Genomic DNA, 10234 nt, shown 5'->3' on the forward strand with positions numbered 1-10234 from the left:
ACATTTTATGAGCTCTTCCAAGTGGAAAAGCTTGCAAACCTTCTCTTCCATCGGCCATGTGTTCACATTGCTGGCGGAGGAAAATGTGAGGCAAAATTCTACCACCGTCTTATGTGAACGCCGGGCGACGGCGGAAGAAAGAGCAGGAGGCAAGTGTGGACAAAAGGGTGGGAAGTTTAGTTTAATGTGATTGGTGCCAACATGGCACTTTTTGCCAAGGTGGAGGGTGGAAGAAATAACTTCAAGGGGGCGTGGGAACAAATCTCCTTTTTCTCTTCACGATGTGGCACTCTCCATCTCACATTTCCGCCGCCCTATGTGAACAGTAAGGTCCACATGGCACTTTTTTGTTGGTTTACAAGCTTTTCCAATTCCTTCCACCACCCGATGTGAACCTAGCCTAAGTGTTAGCACTCCAACCGATCTATGGAATCTCATGCAATTTTTAAAATTCAAATCTGAGCAAATTTGTAAAATCTCACCCAAAATTACACTTTTTTTCTTGAGTGTCTCTAAACTGGCTCCTTTACCCTATGGATGCGACCAAATTTTTGCTAGTACATTGTCAACCCTACTAATGTTGGGCCGACTCGGCTCTAAGGCTGGTTTCACACCGAACCGGCGAAAGAAACAAGCTTTCCTAAATGTGCCCCGCCTGGTGTGAACAGTGTGGAGGAGGAAAAGTGAAAAAGTGAAGGGGGTTGAGAGAGGCCATCAACTCTTCCGAGGGGGGGGAGGGGTCGGAAGAAAAATGGAGGGCCCGACGAAAGAGTGCCTCAACTCCAACCAATCAAATTTTGCCATGGAGGATCGACGCCCCTTTCCAGTTTTCTTTCGCCGCCCAGTCTGAACCCACCCTAAGTAACTTTACAAGTGAAAATAACGAGCACTAGCGTCACCTAAAGACTTGCATTAAGCAGCAAAGTCGAAGATTCTACCACATGGGTGGATGTCCAGCTTGTAGTGCTCTCTCGACGTCAAGAGTAGGTGATGTTTATGGGCATGGTCACATAGTAGCCGAAGGATTTGCCTCACTTTGTCGGAGGTGAGGGCAATAATATATAGCTTGCAGACCCTTCATGGGCAGAGGAAGAAAAGAACATTTCCTCCATTATTCGAGGGTGTTGGCACATGCCTCGTGGGTAGAGGAGCAAGAGGAGAGAATGGTGCTAACGAACGCAAACCAGGTAATTCATCTTTTTTCTACCCTCATTAAACATGCATAAACCCATTATTCAATAGGAGATCACATGGGTCTTTGGACCTAAGGAAACCATGTTAAGATGAATATGAACATCAATTCACTCTCTTAAATGTGGACTAAGCATGCAAGCTATTATTTGGACATTAACTCATTACCACATGATATAAGGGATTGAAGGAGAATCAAAAGGTTGTGGTTTTCTTTATGTGTGTATTTCGTCATAAAAATTGGCATGTGAACATTTTTTTTATTAAAGGAGCATCAAAAGAGTTTTATAGAACACTTGTTCCCTGTCATTGTTTTTCTCATTTTATAATTATTCGGCCAAAAGAATCAGAATGTGGAAGAAGTGCATCACCATGACAACACTATTGTACAAGGTTTTCCACCAAGAAAGGAAAAACATGCACCTTTTGCGCTTAGTTGAACCTTACTACTTGGTTTATTTAGTATATAAGAGTGAACGTCTTTTATTAAAGAAAAATAATATGGATGGTATATGTAAAACCCCCTTTTTGTACATACAATTCTAAAAGGACAATATAGTCTTTGAATTAATGAAGCCTATTTGTAGGTTTTGCATGAAAATATGGGCAAGATGCAACTCTTATCATCACTGAATGTAGGAGGTTTAATGCAAACCACATGGGTTGAAATTAATTATGAGTTGGTTGTAGGCACGGTATTGATTATTCAAAGTCTTGAATGTTTTAAACTAGTGCTTTTTTTAATATATTTGTTAAATACAAGCATGGATAGGAGGAAGGCATGTGGTAATCCACCCTACGGTTTAGAGAGAGTGACTTGATTCAAACAAAACTCTTGTAGGTATACCTTTGAATATATCGGTACTCTTGCAACCACGCTCTTTTGCAACCACGCTCGTCAAAGTTGATTCTAAGTTTTTAAGCATACATAGGTCACTCAAGAGTCTATTACATGTAATGTTGGTTCAAATGCATAAGCTGAGTATAAGCATAAACACATTGAATACTTGCAATATTGTGATGCACTTCCTTATATGTACTCAATCTTTCATTATGTAAATTCAATGGTAAGCTTGGATAAAACATCTTTTATGGCTAATCTCCTTTATACTTAGCCATGTGCATGATTGCTTGGCGGGAGCAAAAACAAGTGACTGTGAAGATGACAACTAGGCCCTATCTCCCTGATCAAGCAAAAAATGGGCCCTGCTAACAAATAATCACTAGTACATTAGGGATGTCTATACTTGATGCAGCATCAGTAACACATATTGGTGAGATAGTCAAGTACTTGTCTTCCCATAGAAAGTGATGAACGTTCTATCAATTTCATATTTATGGATGGTGGAAGGTACCTTTTCTCACCAGATGTCAAATCTATGTGCGATGGTGTAACTATGAGTAATTTGTAGTTCAACAAAGATTGTACATTCATGTTGAGTATTTTCAATAAAGTTTTGCTTCTCGAGGAGTGTCAATTTTTGGGCAAATTCTTTATCTTTAATGTTACTCTATCCCCTATATCGTGTTTTTAACAAAGTCTTGGTATGGTTCTTGAAGAAGGGAAATAAACCATAAACACTCACATAATGCCTTGTTCTCAATGAGCAAGAAGTTATAGGGTGGAAACTTGTAGACGTGGATGTGTCTAGGCCACCAACACATGGAGGTTTGATTAATGTATATGCTGGACTGGAGATTCTATTTTTGCAATGACTCTCAATCTATCACATCCAATATGGTTGGATTTTAAGATTAGCATATTCGGAAATAAGAACTTATAGTGTCCTTCACGGGTATGAAAGCCCTTGGGATAGCTTTGAAGGAAGGGAAGTTGCCCTTGCCCTTGCCCACTTATGGAGAGTCCATCTCTCCTTATCTGCCTCCCTCTCTTGCCACATCTTTAGCACTTGATATTACCCATTCATTGCATTCTAATTTCCCTTATCTTCCTCTCTTACCACTTCGTGATATAGTATCCACTTGCAGGCTCTCCACACACGTCTTGCCACATCTTTAGCACTTGATGTTACCCACTCATTGCATTCTAATTTCCCTTATCTTCCTCTCTTACCACTTTGTGATACAGTAGACACTTGCAGGCTCTCCATGCATGCCTTGCCTTGTTTGGGTAATCACCATCTAGGGTGGCTCTCAGGTTACTCATTATCCACATGAAGGCAGCCTAAGGGCATATCCACCATGTCTTTGCTCTTGCTTTCCCCCTTTGCATGGTTGTCCTCTATCTATCTCTACCTCATTACCGGTATGAGGGTAACCCGAAAGCTTCTCCAACCCTTCTCTCTCTTTCTCCTTCCCAACAATATTGAGGCTCTACACACAATCTAGTCAAGCACTACAAGGCTTGGGCAATTCGTGATAATTTTTGAATGCTTCTATGTTGCTCACTATAGGTTCTTTCACATTAATTCAACTTTTGATTAAATAGTCATTTGTATTCGCACCGTGCACACACACTCACACCTACGTGCATACATATCTAGAAACTTTGTGCAAAATTTGTCTACTCTTTTTTTCCCATTATTCCATATTGGCTGCTAGCTTAGCTTGCTCATCATCTATCACATGCCTCAAAGTTTCTCTCTATCTCCGGTTGCACAATGGCTCATATAGTCACATTCATCTATTCTCTTCATGAGCTAATTGCCTTGCCATGTCATTTTGCTATACCTTGGAATGGTAGTGGTGTGCATGTATCCTCGTTTCACAAGCCTCATCTTTCCCTCCATGAACAGAAGGCAAAATAGTTGAATTAGTCACAAAGATAATTGAGACTAGAAAATAGTCATTGAGGAAGAGAACTATGTTTGATGATCATGATATGTGGGAATCGCATAGGAGGGATATTAGAACCAGGGATTTGATATTCACGTGATCATGTGAAATTTCTTGTGATCACAATGTTTATTATCATATTCACATAAGCACAACATTACAACACGCCGTGCAAAAATCGATGCGGATACAGATGACTCAGAGCTGTAAAAAGCCCTGGAATAAGCGTCGGAATCGTGTCATCGATATATGCACCGGTAAACAAACCATCAAAATAAGCAATAGAACTTGCACCAGAATACGCGTCTTAATATGCGTTGAAATGTAATTTTGCTAAATCAACGCGTATTCCGAGGCTTATAAAACAACGTGTATACTGAGACTTGTACCGACGGCAAAACCTACAAAAAAAAAGAAAAAGGTAGAGAGGGTTGGAAACTGATGTTGTTGCAGTAGAAGAAAATAGCCCTCTCTGCCCAAAGGAAGAGTGCACAAGCAACCGTAGTCCACCTACAGTTTGACGCTAAAGAGCGAGAGTATACAGATTAGAAAAATTGTAAGAATAACAAAACCACAAAATCAAAAGCTTAATCATGACAAGTTCCCAAAAGCATAACCATAACATTGACTCCCAAACCATAGGCACAACAACATGAATATTTTATAGCCATAATTAAAACATGACTTGAAAATTGCAAAACCAAAAACATAACCACTTTCCATACCATAACCATAACCATAACATGCGTGTCATACCATAACCATGACAGCACCATCATTGCAAAACCATAACTATAACCATAACATGATTGCCTAACCATAACCATAACATGATTACCATACCATCATTGGAAAACCATAACCATAACTTGATTGCCAAACCCTGACCATAACATGATTTCCATACTATCATTGCAAAACCATAACCATAACTTGATTGCCAAACCATAACCATAACTTTTGTGCCATACCATAACCATAACCTTTGTGCCATACCATAATTGCAAAACCATGACCATAACCTGATTGTCATACCACAATCATAATCGTAAACGGAATGCAAAATTATAAACATAAGCATGAAACTATACATGTATAGAATAAATGAGTACAACTCTATCAAGAAGACCACAACTAAAAAAAACATATATGGAGGATGTCACCCTCATGGTAATGCCTCCCAGTCGATGGCCTCTAGGCTCCTCCTATAGTTGGGTCAAAAGGGCCACAAATCCATGCTTATACCCATACTTCTCCTCTCTGTGTGTCGGAGGGCGCTTCACTGCAACTTCCTGCAAAATGATGGTTTAATCATTAGATAAATATTCAAATAACATATACATTTTTGAAAATTTAAAGCATACATATATTACTTACAAACTCATGCCGAAGTGTGTCGTAGCCTCCACTCCCAAGGTGTGACTATCCAGCAGACTCCAAACGTGCTCTGGCCGTTGCACCTCTCTACTATTGAAATCTCTCAGGATTGTCTTCTTTCTCTTGTGCAATCCTCACCCACTCCTCTGCATCCAACTATGCCAACTTTGGACTGTCGTCCTTGTACCAATCTCTCACCTCAGACCTGTTAAATATGGAGCCTGATTTTCCCCTTGTAATTTCCTATATTAAAAACGCACATTTGTAAGGCCCCCGTTATGAGGAGAATCCATCGTGCGGTGAAGCAAAATCACTCGTCAAAAAACAATTTTTTCACGGCCCGCAATATTCCTTTTCACCCAAATATTATGGCCGGACGACGGTCGAAAAGCGGTCGAAAAACGATCGATCGTTTGGCCGGTTGGCTGATGACCGGTAGTCAATGGCTGGTGACCAGTGGTCGAAAGTCAATGATCAGTGGCCGGTTTCAAAGGTGGACTTGTCTTCTCAAGGGCGGCCACACATGGGTGGATTGGATGGTCCAATTTGAACTTGTCAACACAAGGACGGCTACACACTGTAGCCCTTTTGGCCTATAAAAGGAGGCCTCTTCTACACACAAAAATGGATTGTGAAGCATTGTGGTGCATTGTGAAGTTGATGTGAGGTGGTGAGAGTGAAGCAAGGCAGAAGCTCCAACAGGGTATAATCCCTTTGTAATCTACTTCTTGTTTTGAAGTACTAAGGCTATTGAGTGGCTTCTTTCTCGTGGACGTAGCCCACATTGCGTGAACCACGTACATCTCTCTCTCTCTCTCTCTCTCTCTCTCTCTCTACACTCTATAATCTCTCACATGTGAAAATTATCTCTCTCCATTAAATAAACTACTCAATTATCTACTTAGCTACGTCCTATTGCCTAACAACTGGTATCAGAGCAAGGTTTGCTTGTAGCTAAAGTATCTTAAAGAAAGGATTCCTTGAATTGAGTGGAAGTAATGGCGGAGGAAGGAAAGCTCAAGATCGAGAATTTCATCGGCAAGAGCTACCAACACTGGAGATGCAGATTGAAGACTATCTCTACCAGAAGGGCCTCTATTTTCCACTAGGCGGTCTTGCAAAGAAGCCCCCAACCTTGGAAGATTAAGCATGGATTTTCCTTGATTGAAAGACACTAGGAACAATCCGGTTAACCTTGGCGTCAACGGTGGCCTTCAATGTTTTGGAGATGAAGACCATGGAGGACTTTGTTAAGTATGGAGCCTGATTTACCGTTGTAATTTTTTGTGGTAAAAGCGCACATTTGTAAGGCCCCCATTATGAGGAGAAGCCATCGTGCATGAAGGAAAATCACTCACCGGAAACCAAAATTTTCACGGACAAGAATCAGGGGCAACTTTAAAGGCCTCGGGGGCGGAGGCCCCCGAGACTTTTTTTTCCCCGGAATATTATGGCCGGACGGCGGACGGAAAGTGGTCGGAAAACAATCGGTCGGTTGGCCGGTGGTCGGTAGTCAATGGCCGATGGCCGGTGGTCGGAAGTCAATAGCCGGTGGCCGGTGGTCGGAAGTCAATGGCCGGTGGCCGGTGGCCGAATTCAATGGCCGGTGGCCGAATTCAAAAGCGGACTTGTCTTCTCAAGGGCGGCCACACATGGGCGGATTGGAGGGTCCGATTTGGACTTATTCGCACAAGGGTGGCTACACATGGCTGTCTCTCATAAGAGAGGGCAGCCCTTTTGGCCTATAAAAGGAGGCCATTTCTACACACATTTCATAGTGTGAAGTTGATGCAACAAGGTGAGTGTGAGGTGGTGAGAGTGAAGCAAGGCGGGAGCTCCATTAAGGGTATAATCCCTTTGTAAACTACTTCTTGTTTTGAAGTACTAAAGCCATTGAGTGGCTTTAGTACTAAAGCCATTGAGTGGCTGCTTTCCCGTGGATGTAGCCCACATTGGGTGAACCACGTATATCGTGTGTACTCTCTCTCTCTCTCTCTCTCTCTCTCTCTCTCTCTCTCTCTCTCTCTCTCTCTACTCTATAATCTCATGTATATAAATATGTTGCTCTCCATTAAGTAATCTACTCAATTATCTATTTAGCTACGTCTTATTTCCTAACAGACTTGATGAAGTCACTTGACGGCCTCTACAAGAAATCATCGGCATCTAATAAGGTATTTCTCATGAAGTGCTTGTTCAATCTAAAGATGGTAGAGAATGGTTCAGTTGCGGAACACCTCATTGACTTTAACACCAACATAAGTCAACTTCGATCGGTGAAAATCAATTTTGATGACAAAGTGTGAGCTCTCCTTATACTATCATCTCTATTGGATAGTTGGGACAGCCTTGTGATGGTTGTAAGTAGTTCTATCTCTGGCACAAATACTCTTAATTTTGATGATGTTGTGGGTGTTCTCTTGAGCAAGGAAATACAAAGAAGAAGCACAGGTGAATCATCAAGTGTTGCATTGTCAGTGGAAACAAGAGGAAGGCCTAAGGAGAGGTTCAAAAACCAAAAAGGTCGTGATCACTCAAGGCAGAGCAAGTCACACACAAAGTCAATTCTTGAATGTTAGAAGAACTACGGCAAGAAGAGCCACATCAAGAAGGATTTTTGCTCCAAGAAGAAGAAGGAGTCGGAGTCTCAAGACAACAAGCCAACATCAAAGGCCAATGTGGCAGGTAAAGTAGAGCAAGATTCTCTAATTCTCTCACTGGACAATGTGTCTAATTCTTGGATAGTAGATTCCGGTGCTTCATTCCATACGACACCACACAAGCAACATTCAAGATTACACCAAAGGTAATTTTGGGTATGTATACTTGGAAGATGATGAAGCTTGTGAAATTGTCGGTAAAGGTATGTTTGTATCAAAACTGCTAATGGAAATGAATGGAAGCTTAAAGATGTTAGGCATGTTCCTTCTCTTTGCAATAATTTGATATCTACAGGACGATGAAGGTCACAACATTGTATTTGAAAACAAACAGTGAAAGATCTCAAAGGGATCTTTGGTGGTTTCCAAAGGAGAAAAGGTTGGTATACTTTACTTATGTAATATCAACTCACAATCTTCAGCTTGTGCAACAACTACAAAAGTCGACAATGCGGTGTGGCACTACCACCTTGGGCATATGAGTGCCAAAGGAATGCAAATCCTTCAAACAAAGAAGCTTCTACTAGGTTTGAAAGAAGTGGACTTAGAGTTCTGTGAAGATTGTGTTTATGGTAAACAAAAGAGGGTAAATTTTCAAAAATCAAAAAATGAAAGATAAAATAAAAAACTTGAGTTGGTTCATTCTGATGTTTGGGGTTTTGTAATTACACCATCACTTGGTGACTCATTGTATTACGTAACATTCATAGATGATGTGACTAGGAAAACATGGGTTTATGTAATGAAGAATAAATCCGATTTGTTTTCTATATTTCAAAGGTGGAAAGGCTTTGTGCAAAATGAAGCAGGTACCAAGGTTAAATGCCTCAGATCCGACAATGGAGGCAAATATTGCAGCCAAGATTTTGTGCTAGCAATGGCATTCGGAGGCAAAGGACAACCCCAAGGACACTTCAAAAAAATGGAATTTTGAAAAGTATGAACAAGACAATCATGGAGCGAGCACGGAGCATGTGGCTACATGCAAGCTTATCGCTTGAGCTTTGGCCGGAAGCAGTAAGTATGTCTGTGTATTTAATCAACCGCTAAGCCTCAATGGCATTGGATGGGGGAGTTCCAAAGGAGGCATAGACAGGTAAATTGGTGAATTATTCAAAGTGTTTGGGTTGTGTGAGGCTTTCATGCACATAGATAGAAGCCTAAGATCAAAGGTAGATATAAAGTCCAAAAAGTGTTTCTTCATTGGCTATGGAGAAGGCTACTTTAGGTATGCCTATGGAATCCTGAAGATGGAAAAATTTTTAGAAGTAGGGATGTAATTTTCAATAAACAAAATATGTACAAAGATTACTTGAAAAGAAACAAACAAAAGAAACAGGTGATGAGTACATGGAACTTGAGGACGGTGAAGACTCAAGGTACAACAACGTCAACCAAATGAGGAGCCTGAACCTATTCCTCAAAGATCTACAAGAGCAAGTAGAACTCCAAAAAGGTGTATTCCTTCCTTCAACCATCTCTTAATCTCAGATTTTGGAGAACCGGAATCATACGAGGAAGCTATGCAACACAAATCCAAAGAAGAATGGATAAAGAGCATGCAAGTGGAGATGGACTCATTACATTGCAACCAAACATGGGAGTTGATTGAGTTGCCTAAATGTAAGCGGACACTTCAGAACAAATGGGTGTATATGTTGAAGGAAGAAGAAGGTGGGAAGAAAAGGTACAAGTCTAGGCTTGTGGTAAAATGGTTTTCTCAAAAAAAAGATATTAACTTCAATGAAATATTTTCTCCTGTTGTAAAAATGAACTCAGTTATGCTTGTCTTGAGCCTTGCAGTTGCTCATGATTTAAATCTTGAGCAAAAATACGGCATTCCCTCACGGTGACTTAGAGGAGGAACTTACATGCTTCAACCAAAGGGGTATGAAGTAAGGGGTAAGGAGAAAATCGTTTGCAGATTAAAGAAGAGCTTGTATGGTTTAAAGCAAGCGTAAAGACAGTGATACTTGAAGTTCGATTGATGGATGTTGGATCATGGATCAGAAGATGCAACTCAGACAATTGTGTCTGCACAAAGAATTTGGGAGATGGGAAGTTCATCATCGTAACGTTCAACATGCTAAGCAAGTACTAACATGCAGGACATCAAAGACCTAAAAGAGGAGCTGTCTAAATCTTTTTCAATGAAAGATTTAGGTGTTGCAAAGAGGATACTTGGTATGAAGATATCCAGGGACATGACG

This window comes from Adiantum capillus-veneris, chromosome 28 (assembly GCF_014529385.1).
Source record: "Adiantum capillus-veneris isolate H3 chromosome 28, ASM1452938v2, whole genome shotgun sequence".
Lineage (NCBI taxonomy): Eukaryota > Viridiplantae > Streptophyta > Polypodiopsida > Polypodiales > Pteridaceae > Adiantum > Adiantum capillus-veneris.